General features: G+C 44.2%; 1 protein-coding gene across 6 annotated transcripts in view; it reads left to right on the top strand.

Moving 5' to 3' along the window:
* Fryl (FRY like transcription coactivator) overlaps nt 1-14,256 on the top strand; it is a 235,955-nt gene that overhangs the window by 35,047 nt on the left and 186,652 nt on the right. For all 6 annotated transcript variants that reach the window (XM_040747185.1, XM_040747186.1, XM_040747184.1 and 3 more), the window contains one exon: nt 1,756-1,931. The gene's annotated coding sequence lies outside the window, so the exon portion shown is untranslated. Of the gene's footprint in view, nt 1-1,755; nt 1,932-14,256 lie in introns of those variants that run through there.

Genomic DNA, 14,256 nt, shown 5'->3' with positions numbered 1-14,256 from the left:
GCTGTGAACATTCTAGAGTGCTCTTTCACATGCTGACATGCTGGTTGTTAGTAGTCTCGTGGTGTGTCTTGGTAGCCTCCTGGGCTTTCCCTGTCAGCGAGGACAGTGGAGCTTCCAGGTCCCCAGAGTAGAGTTTGCAGTCTCACTCACTGAAGCATGGAGTGCTAGTATCCAGTTGGCACTTGGGGTGTGTTGGATCCTGGGTCCTCTTGAGATACAAGGATCTTAGTCATTGATTCCTCAGAAAAGTGACCTTGAGTACTTTATGAAACTGGGGGAATCAACTTATTTGGGGAACTTGTCTTGAGTTTAATTTTGTTTGAAACTCACGTGTTTCAGAAGTCACAAGATAAAATGGAGGAACCCTTACCTTTCCCATCCCTATTTCCTCACTGTCCTCACCAGGTAATTATTTGACCCACTTCTCATGTAACTTTTAAGTGCCAACTCCATTTGAGACAAGGTCACTTGCAGCCTAAGTTGGGTTTTAATGCATTGTATAGAACTCCTGATCCTCCGGCCTCCACCCCAAATGTGCTAGAATTATAGGCATGTGCTACCACACCCAGTTTAACATGCTATTTTCTTAAATCCAGAATATAACATAGTGTTCTGTAGCTTGCTAATTTAATGTGGCCGGGTGGTCTTCTCATGACTGTTCACAGGGCATCTCTATTTTGCAGCTGTGTGGGATGCGTAGGCAATTAAAAAAATCGTTTTGGGTTGTTTTCTGTTTTACAATTGACCCTACACTAATCTTGCTATCCAACTGTCACGCTGTGTGTGCAGTTGTATGTGGAGGATGGTATTTCTGAGGTCACTGGTTAATTGCAGACCTCACTGTGAGTGTACTGACACCACTCCCAGCATTGCAGAGCACCTGTGCCCTGAGGGCCCCAGTGTAGGAAGAAAGACCACTGTCCCAAGTTCCCAGATGCTGTTTCCTCAAGAAATAAGTAACTATTGACTGGCATTTCCTTTAAAATTGTAACATACTTGAGAAAGATGGTCTGGCATTTCCTTTAAAATTGTAACATACTTGAGAAAGATGGTAGCAGCAGAAAAGAAACATTTTAGGTTAGAGCCCTTGAAGGTTAATTGACATTGTCCTGTATCTCCCTACAGATAGTTGAAATGTTTTTTGTTTTTTCGATAGGCCCTTCCTTACTGTGCAGCTCTGGCTGGCCTGCAGCTGACTATGGGGACTAGACTGACTTGGAACTCACAGTGAGCCGCTTGCCTCTCTGGGATTAAAGGTGCATAATACCACTGCTGCCCAGCCTTGAGATGCTTTTTTCCTTTTACTTTTTATGATGTTGGGGATAGAACCTTAGAGAATGTCTGTCTGCTGGGCAAGTGCTCTCTACCACAGAGCGACATTCCTGCCTCGGAGGGTTTTTTATTTTGTTTTAACAGCCCTGGCTGTCCTGGAATCTACTCTGTAGACCAAGCTGGACTCAGACTCACAGATCCTCCTGCCTCTGCCACCCCATCCCCCAATCCCCAATGTTGGCATTAAAGGTGTGAGCTGCTACTACCCAGGCTAGTGCACCACCCCCAGCTAGTGTGCCATCACCGCCCCGCTTATTTATGTACGTATTTATTTGTTTTAAAAGCAAGGTTTTGACCAAGTTGTCAATTGCAATACTTACTTTATTAGTAGCACGCCACATGGCAGCTGCTAACTAAAGTACTGCATACTTTGTTTTAGCCCTGGATGTTAGGACTGACCCACTCCGCATTTCTGTCTTCCAGCCTCCGACATTCCACACTCTGCTTCACTCATGGAGAATTGCTGCTGCCTTTTCCCAGCGTGTCCACTTCAGTGCCTGTAAAGTACACGCTCCAGGTCGACAAAGCTTCTAGATGGATCCTTTCCAAATTTGGTGTCTTTTCTACAAACTCTGTGCCTCAACGTCCATCTCTCAGTGGTAAGGACTGAAGTTGGGTTATTTTGCGTGTGTGTACATGGGTGGGCACACACAAGTGTGTGGAGCTAGTGGGAGTTGAGTCTATCCCTCTGTCACGTGGGTCCTATGGGTGAAGCTCGGGCTGTCAGGCTGGTGCCCACCCCTCTAAAGGATGATGGAATCGTGAGATGATTGCTCTTTGGATTGCCTTTCAAGTCTCTTCCTAGGCTCTCTCTTTTTACATATAAGTCAGAGCTATTTTTGGTAATTTCTGAACCACATCTAAAATAGCCTTTCTGTGTTGCCTTACTGCTAAAATGTAATGCTTAGTATGAGTGAATAATACATATAAAATAGTTGCACTGGTCACTTTCCATTGCTATGACAAAAGGCTTGAGCAAGTCGACCTAAAGAGAGGAGAGATTTCTTCAGGCTCCTGGTTCCAGAGGTAGCAGTCTGTGAAGATGGCTCCATGGCTTGTATGCCTGTGACAGAACATGATGGCAGAAAAGCATGGCAAACAGAAGTGACTGGGAAGTAGAGAGGAGGGAACATGTAATGGCCGCTTCTTTCTGCTGTTGTCCCTCTGGGGTCCCCGACTTACTGGAAGTTACTGTTCTCATTCTGGGCAGGTCTTAACCCTTTAAGTGCTATCCAGGTCAATTGACTCTGGACACCCCAGACCTTATAAATGCTTTGTTAATCTCTGCGGAGGCATGGATAATGATTTACGGGACCAGGCTCAAATATAGGTTAACTGTAATTTATTTTGGGGAGAAGTCACTTACAGAAGAAGCAGATGGCTGTCACAGGTTCCCGCTCTAAGGATCTGCTGCTCCCTGTGACCTAACTGGAGGCAAGAGAGCACCACCTGACCACACCCCAGACCTAAACTCACTTCCCATCACTTCCTCACCTGTGACCACACCCATTTGGTGCTACAGGTGTGGGTGGGGTGGATATCTCACTACAATTCCCCTTTTAGTCCTAAGAAAAAGATTTAGGCTTGCTACAAAACTAGATACAAAGATAGCAAATATCAAGTATGCTCTAGGAGAAGGAAAAGTAAGAACAAACACATTTAAGACCTATCGCCAGTGAAGCTGCTAGAATGAAAAGCAAGAACTACATATCCAGTCCTAGGGTAAAGGCACAACGGAGGTTACTATAGAGCTGTCCTAAGCTGGAAAGTTTAAGTCTTGTACCTAATACTTCTATCTAGGAAGAGAGAATAGTAATTGTGACAGTCTGATCTTTAACCTCATCAGAGACCTGAGAAGGAGGATAACAATACTAGGGTAGGCAGGAAGTGCAGGTGAGTAACTTCCAAAAGGTTCAGCGAAGACAGAAACAGCAGGTTACCTGGACAGTCACCCAGAGTCTCACAGCAGTGTAGGGGCAACCAGCTTTGGCTAAGGCCTGGAGTTTCTGACTGACCAACACAGAAGCAAGGAGGTAGAAAGACTGACTTACCCAGACTTGGCAAGGTTTAGCAGTCTTCTAAGTTTATCTCCTGTAAGCATAGTATGACAGCATGTCCAAAGTCAGCGGTCGAGGTAGGAGCAGTTCTTTGCCCATGAGGCTGTTAGCCGAGGAGAGAACGGACTCCAGAAGGAGTGATATCGGTGCCCAATATGTTCTCAGGAATAGCTTGGTACTGTCAAGAGCAATTGTGTCTCATGTCAACAGAGTACTAATATTAAAACATTTAAATGTCATAGTCTGCAGATCTATGAAGTGTTTGAAGATCCAATATCTATGTCTGACTAATCTCACAGATAAGAAACATGGGTGGTAATAGTCTGTAGTTGTACAATGGCTGAAGCTTCCCAAAAATAATTTAACCAGGACAATAACTTTAAAAATGTAAATATATATGTATGTATATTTCTCAATAACAGAGATAGAACTGAAATGTCTTGACTAGAGGTAGAACTGTAAAGTGCAATATCCTGAGTTGTATCAATATACAAAATGTATCAAAATAGTTTTATATTTGTTTGTAAAACATTGTAAACAGAAAGAAGACCCTAAACAGTCAACATACAATACTCTAACAATTTAAGTTATCTATAGCTAACAGAAAATATGTTAATCTATCTATATCCCATCCTAACCATACCTTTCCCATCCATACCCTTAAACATATCTGAAAGAGATACCCGAGTCTGAGAATCACCTTCCATACCCAACCTTAAACGACTTTTTTTTTCACCCTATGCAGGTAAATACCATCCCTTAAAGCTAATAGTAGGGAAAAAGGGCATTGGTTTTTTTTAGGATTATTTCCTGCTGAAATGGGACTACGATAACTCCATGGGATCCTGTAAGGAAAAAAAAATAAAGTAACAAAAGTTTCGAGAGGACTAGCTGTAACATTTATAGCTAGTCTCTGCATGGCGGGAGATGCTTGACTGAAGTTCTTATCTGAAGCTCTGGCCAGGGTGTAATAGGAAGGTGCATCATTGTTTCAGTTAGCTAGTCTGGAGTTGTCTCGAGCCTTATTTATGGTCCCAAACTGGTTTTAGGGTGGTGTTTATTAGTTCAGAGGCATCAAGTGGAATCGATGAAGTGGGGCCCCATCTTCTTTCTGGAGAGCTCAAAGACTGCTGTTAGGAAATTTCTTGTTTGCTGTGAAGGACTTGAACATTAATACCAGCACAGAAAGTTTAACTTCCATACATACAGGGAAAAGTAACAATAAGGATGAAATTAAGAATGAAAATCTCCTAGGGGAGACTCGGTGTGATCACTCCAACAGTCTAGAGTAACAGCAGTCCGCCTGACACATGAACCTGGGGTGTGTATTTGATAGGCTGTGGGTTCTCCATGATTTCTTCCATTCTGGTGATTGGAAATCATGCAGAAACACTCATGGACATCATTAGAGAGGTGTGTGACATCAGCTCCTTTTAGTGCATGGCCCTGTGTGTGCCTTTTCATGTGTCAGGTTTCCTCAGAACACATCTTTGGGCAGAAAGGGCCGAGGAGGAAGATTAAGTAGAACACATTGCTGAAATGGGAGAACTTAAAATGGAGCTGGTTTGAAATAGGTGCCCTTTGAGGCAGTTAACACATTTACCAAAGGCTTACTACTTATGAATGAAAATGCATAGTGACTTAGCATAGTAGAGAAGTCATCACAGAGCAAGTCTGGCTGTAGACGGGGCCTCAGCGGTAGAGTGAGGAAAGGGTTCCTGTGGTTGAACTCTAGTTCTTACCTTCAACTACATAGGGTTATTAAAGGTCACAAACTAATTAGTCTTGGACATCAGTTTTGTCGTACGTGCAGTGAGTCAATGAAAAGATTTGTGGGTTTCTTATTGTAAAAAGATTTTGTGTAATACCTTGTTACTTCAGTGAACAAATTCAAAGAATTTTTTAATTATTTTTTTTAATTGAAGACATGCTTTCTTCCCTCTGCCATCTGGTTTTGGTCTAGTAGTGAGTTATGGGACAGGAATAAGATGCCTACTATTAGAGTATTTTTCACTTGGCACCTCTCTTTGCAAGTTGGTGCCTTTTATCCTTTTCTTCCTGCGGTCTTCTCCTCCACTGACCTCCAGGTCTCTCCTTATTTGTCCAGATGTTGTCTTTCTCCTCCTTTCTACTGTTCTCAATTGCATTTGTGGTGCTTGCATTTCCTGACCTGCCTGGTCTCCATTATTTTCTCCTTAGTTGTTTTTCAGGATCAGAAGATCTTAATCAGTGAGTCCAGTCTTAGAACCCTTAAAAAATACAGGTGTGTTTTGAAGAAGGCTAGAAGCAGCTGGAAGCAATGAATCAGCTAGCATTAGTGCCCTAGGATTGAGCCCCAAGTTCTGTACCTTCCTTACTCCCCTCACTTTGTCTTCTACCTCATCTTTGCTTGGGACTTGGGACTGTTCCCTTCCTATGGTATTGAAATCAGTGTCTTCATTTTGGTTCCAGAGTTGTCTTAGTTTTAGGGTTTCTGTTGCTGTGAAGAGCCACCATGAACATGGTTGCTCTTATAAGAGGAAACATGTAATTGGGGCTGGCTTTCAGTTTTGGAGGTTGAGTCCATTGTCATCATGGTGGGAAAGCATGGGGGCGTTCAGGCAGACACGGTGCTGGGGAAGAAACTGAGATCTCTACATCTGGATCCACAGGCAGCAGAAAGAGACAGCCCAAGTAGTCCTAGCTGGAGCATCTGAGACCTCAAAGTCCACCTTCACGGTGACACACTGCCTCCAACAATGCCACTTGCACTCCAACAAGGCTACACTTCTCAGTAGTGTCATTTCTTATGAGACACGCATTCAAATATGAATCTATTAGGGCCATTCCTATTCAAACCACACCAAGTATTCACACCTTCTCCAGTCTCCCATAAAGCATTGCACTCCAAAGACAATCAGGTCAGGGGTTGAGAGAAATCCCCCCCACCCATGGCTGATTTGTATTTGAAGACTTCTGCCTTTTCTCTGCTTGTGACTTATGTAGCTGCTAAAGTAAAGGGAGAACAACCAGTCAATGTAAACAAATGGCCACAGCTTGTGTTCCAATAAAACTTTATTTACAAAATTGGTTGTTGACCCCTTATTTTGGGGGCTCTTGAACTATTAGAAGGAGCATGAAGGAGTGACATTTCCTCCCCAATCCTGGTGTCAATGGTCTCTCCAAGGAATCCTATTTTTTTTCTTTTTTCCTAAAGTGGAATTTTAAGATTACAATCCAGGCTCTAGGGGTTCTCATACAAATTGGTTCTCTCAGTTTAGTTTCTGCATTTTGATTTATTTATTTATTCATTTTATACTAATTTCTTCCAGTTGCAAATATGGTTCTTTATGGCACCAGAAATAATGTGACTAGAACTTTAAATAATTACTCATATACATGATTCTCAGCAATGATAGAGTCTCTCCTGGCTTTTTTGTTTTTTGTTTTTTTTTAATGAATTTATCTGTGACTCTGGACATGGTGACTCATGTCATTACATTTGGGAAGCTGAGGCAGGAGGATTGCTGTGGGTTTGAGACCAGCCAGGCCTATGTAGCAGGACTCTATCTCAACAACGCAAACTAGCTAGATATGATGGTGTACAATTGTCACGACCACCTCGACCAGCAAGGAAGACGCGACTCAGGAATCCTTCTCACAAGCGGTTTATTCAGGACCTTTATGAACAACGTGGAGGCAGCCACGGGAGAAACCCCTCCTGCTCCCTAAATAGCCGAGGCCAGCCAACCCTGAGCAGCCACGTGTGCGCAAGCCATAGGCTCACCAGAATGCATAAGCAATCTGATGATGATGGCGTGACCCCGGTGGGATGGGAGCAGGCCAAATAAGGAGTTGTTTATTACCGAGCGCACTCACCATCGGGATGGTGGAATGCGGAAGCCGGCGCCATCTTTAAGGTGCTTAAGGCGCTGTGTGGCACAGCTCTCCACAGTACACCTTTAGTGTCAGTACTTAGGAAGTAGAGGCAGTTGGATCTTTGTGAGTTGGAAGCCAGGCTGATCTATAGTATGTTCCAGGATAGTCAGCCAGAGCTACATAGTGAGACCCTCTCTCAAAACACACAAAACAGAACAACAACAACAAAAGCAACCTAAGCTAATCAACTAACCAAATAAAACCCCATTGAAACAAACAATACAGGTGTGTATGAAGTCCTGCCATTGTGTGAAGTGTCTGAGATTCCCTGCTTTTGTTCAAAATAACAGTCCTTTTATCCATATTGACTGTTTTATTGTGTGAAATGCCACCATTTGTTTATTCATTCTCCAACTGATGGAAATCAGTTGCCCTGAATTTTTTTGCACGTCTTTCATAGACGTTATATGTTTTATGTATTTTCTCTTCCATGTACCCCAGAATGGAATTGGTACATTGTTTCTGGACATGTAGGGTACATGTCTCTAAGAATGCTTAGCAAAAGTACTGTGTGCATTAGTTATCTATTGCTGTGTGACTGAGTCTCCCAAATCTCCCAGGTGACTACAGTGAACATCATCATCTCATGGTTGGTGGCACTCTGTTTCTTTGAGGTGTAGCTGAGCTTCTCATAAACTGCCATGGTGATATTTTCTGGGGTCACAGTCACTTCAACTGGTGTGTGTGTGGGGTCACACACAAAGCCTTCTGCGGTATATCCCAGCTGACTCTTGGTAGGATTTAAATCCTTTCTGGCCGTTGGTTAGAATTTCACTTCTTTTTCTTTAGTGCTGGGAATGAAACCTGGGACCTCATGTGCCAGGCATGGGCTTCTCACGGCACAGCGGTTATCCACCTTGACTGTATTTAAGTGTGCAATCCGATGGCACAAAGCGCATTCTTGCTGTTTCTCACTCATCGCCCTCTTATATCTGTAGAACCTTTTCATGATCCACAGTTGAGTTGATTGGGACTGAGTGGATTCACAGTATCCATTCAGTGGAACTCTCCACTCGCCTATACCCTGCCCTACATAACACCTGGTGCTGCTTTCTGTTAGGGTCGGAATACCTCAAATGTGGACATATCAGCATTTCTCCTCCTATGGGTCACTTATTTCACTCAGCATAATGTAATCAAGGTCATTTATGTTTGGCATGCATCAAAACAGCATATTTTTGTTTTGTTTGTTTGTTTGAGACAGTTCTCTGCATAGAGCTCTGACTGTCATGGAACCAGCACTTGGAGCAGGCCACCATTTTTTAAAAGGCCAAATGGATACATTATACTCAGATCCCTCCTTAAAAAAAACAAAGCAGCCCAGGAACAGAGTTGTTGCCTTTTTGTTGCCGTTATGTTGCTTTGCTGCAACACTGGCATTCTTCTGCATTCTGTTTTCACAGGAAAGTCTCCAAACCCTCTCCATGCTAAAGAGGAGGGATTGTGTATGCGTGTGAATACCGGGAGGTGGGGGCCCTTGGCATGCCTTTCAGACATACCATAATAATCCTCCTCTGTGTGGTTAAGCCGACAACTGGCTATCCTCACTTTGAAACATAGTAACTTCGAAGATGGAATGTTATTTTACAGTCATCTATAATAGTTTCCAAAGACAACACCCACAAAACAAGGTATATGGAAAGGAGTTATTTCCTATTTTTTTCCTCTAGTAGGAAACCATTGGAAAGTTTCCGTTGATTTGTTTAAGTATAAACAGGTGGGGCTGGAGCGTTGCTGAGCAGTTAAGAGTATTTGCTGCTCTTTCAGGGGATTGCAGTTCAGCTCCTAGTCCCTATGACAGCCCACAGCCTGTAACTCCAGCTCCAGGGAATCCAAGGCCCATGTCACAAAATGAATAAAATAAAATAAATATAAACAGACTATGCTCATATCTCTCAATTTAATATAAATTGCAGTGTACTATATGCCTTCCTTCCTTTGATACGTTCTGAAAATCATGCCTTACCCGTTATTATTTATCTTCTGGACAGCCAGAGAGCACCTCATTGAGTGTATCAGAGTCTGGGTTGTTCCTAATCTTTTGCTAATCTAAAATACACTGTGGTGAATATACACGTGCTGCTTTTAATTTTACTGTTTCACACTCCAGGCGGGTTCTTAGAGGTGAATTTGTACCATCAGAGCCAAGTGAATGTGCATTAGTTTTATTAGATGTTTCCAGATACAGCCTGAGAGACTCCGTGTTCTCATCAGTGGGTGCCTGTTTGTGTATACCCAACTCTGTCATGAAATATGTTTTCAAACCTTTGGGGGTTTTACTAAGTTAATTTGCACCCTCAACTTGAATGAGATTGGTTATTTGCATAGTGAAGTTGCATTTGCATTTCTGCATCTTAGCTGTCCATTCCCTTAGCCCTTCTTTCTTTGGGTTTCTAGTGGTGGTTATTTTTCTTCTTTTTTCTTTATAAGCTCCTTTATTATTAGGAATACCAACCCCTTGTTTCCTTCATGACAGCAGAGATATTCTCTAATCAGTTTCCTGCCTGCTTCATTTTTTTTCTTATTCCTTCCCCATTGGTGGCCACTTAGTTTTCTCATCAGTTTTTCTTTGATAGTTGCCCCTTATACAGCCCAGACTCCAACTATTTCTTCAAACATTCCCCAGATAGAATTTGACTTTATCCAAGGAACCAGTATTCCAGCATTCCCTTTATCAGTTAGTTAATGGCATGGCTGTCTTCCTAGTTGAGCAAGCGAAGGCCCTTTGTGACTTTATTTGAAACGAATTCAGTAAGTAATACCTGCCAGTTTGAAGTCCTGCAGCTTGGCAGTAGGTAACAAGCTATAATCCCTGCCCTTGGGCAGTGGTCTCCTTGGGGAGTCCATGTTAAACACGGGTCTAAATGTGTGCTTAATGTGTCAAGAGATAATTCAAAGGTCAGAGCATTATTAAACTGGAGAGGTTATGGGTTGCAATTTGATGAACATTGAAGCTGAGAGTTGAGAGACCGTTAGGCTTAACCTGATGAAAAAAGTCATGGTGGCAGTTTGCAGACAGAGGAAACCAGGAAAGGCTGCTGAGTCAGAAGTGAATCTTCTAGCAGATGTACAACACCTGACTAGCTTGAAGGAGTCATCTCATTTGCTCTGTTTAAAGAAAAAAAGATCCTCCCCCAAGAAACTGAGGCCCAAGGCAGGGGCAGGGAGAGTACAGTTTGAAGACAGCCTATGCTGCCTACTGAGACCCTGTGATAGATAGTTCATCTTCATTATCACTTGACTGGATTTATTTTTTATTTTATTTTATTTTATTTATTTTTCAGTTTAAATTTAGATAAGAAACAAGGTTGCTTCACAAGTCAGTTCCAGGTCCCTCTCCCTTTCCCTCCCCTTCTCCTGTGCCCTCCCCCCAACCCCCCCATTATCCCCTCATTTCCCCAGGGAGGGTGAGGCCCTCCTGTGGGGGTGTCCATAGTCTGTCATTTCATATAGGGCAGGGCCTAGACCCTTCCCCAAGAGTTTAGGGTGAGAGTGCACCTCACATTGTTCTATGGGAGTCCAAAGTCTGTGTGTATACTTGGGATGGGTACTGATCTGCTGCCCAAGGCTCAATAGATTCCCTAGGCCTCCTCACTGACACCCAGATTCAGGGGGTCTTGATCAGTCCCATGCTGGATTCCCAGGCTGATGCCTGGGATTCAAGAGTTAACCTTTGTCAGGTCAGCTGTTTCTGGGGGTTAAACCAGCCCAGTCTTAATCCCTTTGGTCATCAGTCCTCCCTCTCTGTTACTGGCTTTCTTGAGTTCAGCTCAGTACTTAACCGAGGGAGTCTGCCTCTTCTTCCATCAGCCACTGAATGAAGGTTCTGTTTCTCAGACTCTCAGTCCATGGGATTGTAGGCTGACACTCCCCAGATCTATGTTTAAAATCCATATATGAGAGAGTACATGCCATGTTTCTCTTTTTGTGACTGGGTTACCTCACTCAGGATGGTTTCACATTTTGAATGTCTGAGTATGTTTCCAGATAGGATTAATGAAGGAGGGGAGACCTACCAGGACCACTATCTCATGTGCTGAAGACCAAGACTGAATGAAGAAAAAGTAGAAAAGGAGAAAGTGAGTTGAGTACCAGCATCTCTCCCCCATTTCCTGAGTGCCAGCACCCACCTCTTTTCCTGAGTGCCAGAATCTCTCTCTCCCTGTTTCCTAACCATCAGCATCTCTCCCAATTTCCTGAGTACCAACATCCCTCCTTCCCATTTCCTGAGTACCAACCCCTCCTTCCCATTTCCTGAGTACCAACATCCCTCCTTCCCATTTCCTGAGTACCAACATCCCTCTCTTCCCATTTCCTGAGTGCCAGCATCCTTCCCCCATTTCCTGAGTACCAACATTCCTCCTTCCCATTTCTTGAGTACCAGCATCCCTCTCTTCCCATTTCCTGAGTACCAGCACCCCCTCTTCTCATATCCTGAGTACCATTGTCCCCTTTCCCCATTTCCTGAATGTCAGCATCCTCTCTCCCCGTTCCCCAAGTACCAGCATCTCACCTCCTTGTTTCCAAAGCTATAGAAATGTAAGGAAGCCATCCATGCCTGTCAGCTTCCCCTGAGAATGGATTGTATGCCTGACTTCTTTCACATTGTTTGTTACAGCACTGAGGAGAAAGTAACCAAGACAGTGTGTATTATACCAGGGAAAAATACCCTGACAAGCATCTTACGGAGGGAGGGCTCATGTTTTGGGTCACAGTTGAAGGTACAGTCCATTGACGTACTGGGGAAGTCGAGGCAGCAGAAGTTTAAAGCAGCTGGTCACATTGTGCCCAAGGTGCTCTCTCTCTCTCTCTCTCTCTCTCTCTCTCTCTCTCTCTCTCTCTCTCTCTCTCTCTCTCTCTCTCTCTCTCTCTCTCTCTCTCTCTCTCTCTCTCCCTCCCTCCCTCCCTCTGTCTCTGTCTCTGTCTCTCTCTCTCTCTCTCTCTCTCTCTGTCTCTCTCTCTCTCTCTCTCTCTCTCTGTCTCTCTCTCTCTCTCTCTCTCTCTCTCTCTCTCTCTCTCTCTCTCACACACACACACACACACACAGAGTTTAAGATCCTATACCAGGGAATGGTGCCACCCACAAGAGCAGGGCTTTCTACTCTTTAATGGCCCATATCAAGATGATTTCCCCCAGGCTTCTCACCTGCCAGTGATTCTGGATCTCATCAAGTCAACTAGTGAGATTACAGCAACATTAATCTTTTGTCTTAAAAAACCAGTGAAAAATATAGAGGAGAAAAATCACAAGACCCCCGCAGCTGCTCGGGTCATCATGGGAAGATGTGTGTGGAGATGTGGGCCAGTAGCTGTTGACAGCGTTTGTGGAATGATGGCACCCGTTTGTTCAGTTGTGGAGTCTTCTTAGTTCTGCTTCAGGACCACACTCTGCAATCTGTATGTCTGTGGTGTTTAGAAATAACTCTATAGACTAGTCAGATTTAAAAAGAAAAGTTCCAACTTGTTTTAGTCCTTTACCATCATCCAGTTGGCTTCAAGATGTAACTTAGAAATGATCGCCCATTTCATGGCGTGCTTGCCTGGCATGCCCCTGTCCTGGGTTTGATCCCCAGTAACAGGGTGTAGTAGTGTGTATCTGTTACTAATTTCAGCACTTGGTGATCGAATGTTCAGGGTTAGGATGCCCTGCATGAGACCCTTTTTAAAAAACAATGAAAACCTGATCTGTTCATCTAATGCTTCTGTTTTCAATGGCTCCTGGTAGCCCCTTCACCGGGGAAGAGTGATGTTTTGCCCCCTCACTGAGGAGGAGTGAAGTCTGCCCTTCACTGAGGAGGAGTGAAGTCTGCCCCTTCACTGAGGAGGAGTGAAGTCTGTCCCTTCACTGGGGGGAGTGATCTCTGCCCCTTCACTGGGGAGGAGTGATGTCTGGCCCCTCACTGAGGAGGAGTGATGTTTTGGGAGGAGTGATGTCTGCCCCTCACTGAGAAGGAGTGATGTCTGCCCTTCACTGAGGAGGAGTGATGTCTGCCCCTTCACTGAGGAGGAGTGAAGTCTGCCCCCTCACTGAGGAGGAGTGATGTCTACCCCCTCACTGAGGAGGAGTGATGTCTGCCCCTTCACTGAGGAGGAGTGAAGTCTGCCCCTTCACTGAGGAGGAGTGATGTCTACCCACTCACTGGGGAGGAGTGATCTCTGCCCCTTCACTGGGGAGGAGTGATCTCTGCCCTTTCACTGAGGAGGAGTGATGTTTTGCCCCTTCACTGGGGAGGAGTGAAGTCTGTCCCTTCACTGGGGAAAAGTGATGTCATGCCTGGAGATGAGGCATCATGTATTTTAGGTTCCCAAGGCTCCCTTATGGGCAACCAAGCACCACCCCCGTTTTCCCTCCCTCCTTAGCTCCTGCACAGCCTGACTTTCCATCTTGACAAGTCTGCCTGCAGGCCTCCACCCCTTTTTCCTTGTTTCCTAAAGGCTCACACCTAACTGTTCCCCTAATCCACTAAGGCCCCGTCAGTGAGATTGATTTATTTTTGACCTGCATATCCTGTTTTCCTTTGTTGCTCATGTCAACACTAAGGCTCACAGTAGTAGTCTTTGTTATATTAGGAACACTCATGGGTTTACTTGCAGTGAAAACAGCTGTGAAGTCTTCATTTCAGAGCTCGTGGTGACACTTTGAACAGAGTTTTGGTGAGTTGCATGAGATTTGGAGGATGAGTCGGGATCTCTCTAAGAAGAGGCAAGTCTAGAACCTTCTTCAGGAAGTGACCTCGTTCCACAGAAAAGCCTTACTTCTTTTGAAGCCATCTTTACACTTTAGCACAGGTCAAGTAACACTTGGCTCTCCACACCGATTTGGCAGACGTGTGTTGCTGTGGCAATGTCAGCATTCTGAAGACTTGAGGGACAACATAGTTAGAGCATTAAGTATTCAGTTTTCACAGTGGCAGAGAATGACCAAAGAAGTTGTGAATATGAAGGTATT

The sequence above is a fragment of the Mesocricetus auratus genome, unplaced genomic scaffold (genome assembly GCF_017639785.1).
Source record: "Mesocricetus auratus isolate SY011 unplaced genomic scaffold, BCM_Maur_2.0 Super-Scaffold_100006, whole genome shotgun sequence".
Taxonomy (NCBI): domain Eukaryota; kingdom Metazoa; phylum Chordata; class Mammalia; order Rodentia; family Cricetidae; genus Mesocricetus; species Mesocricetus auratus.
The sequence above is the reverse complement of the archived record's forward strand: the minus strand, read 5'-3'. Positions and strand labels throughout refer to the sequence as shown.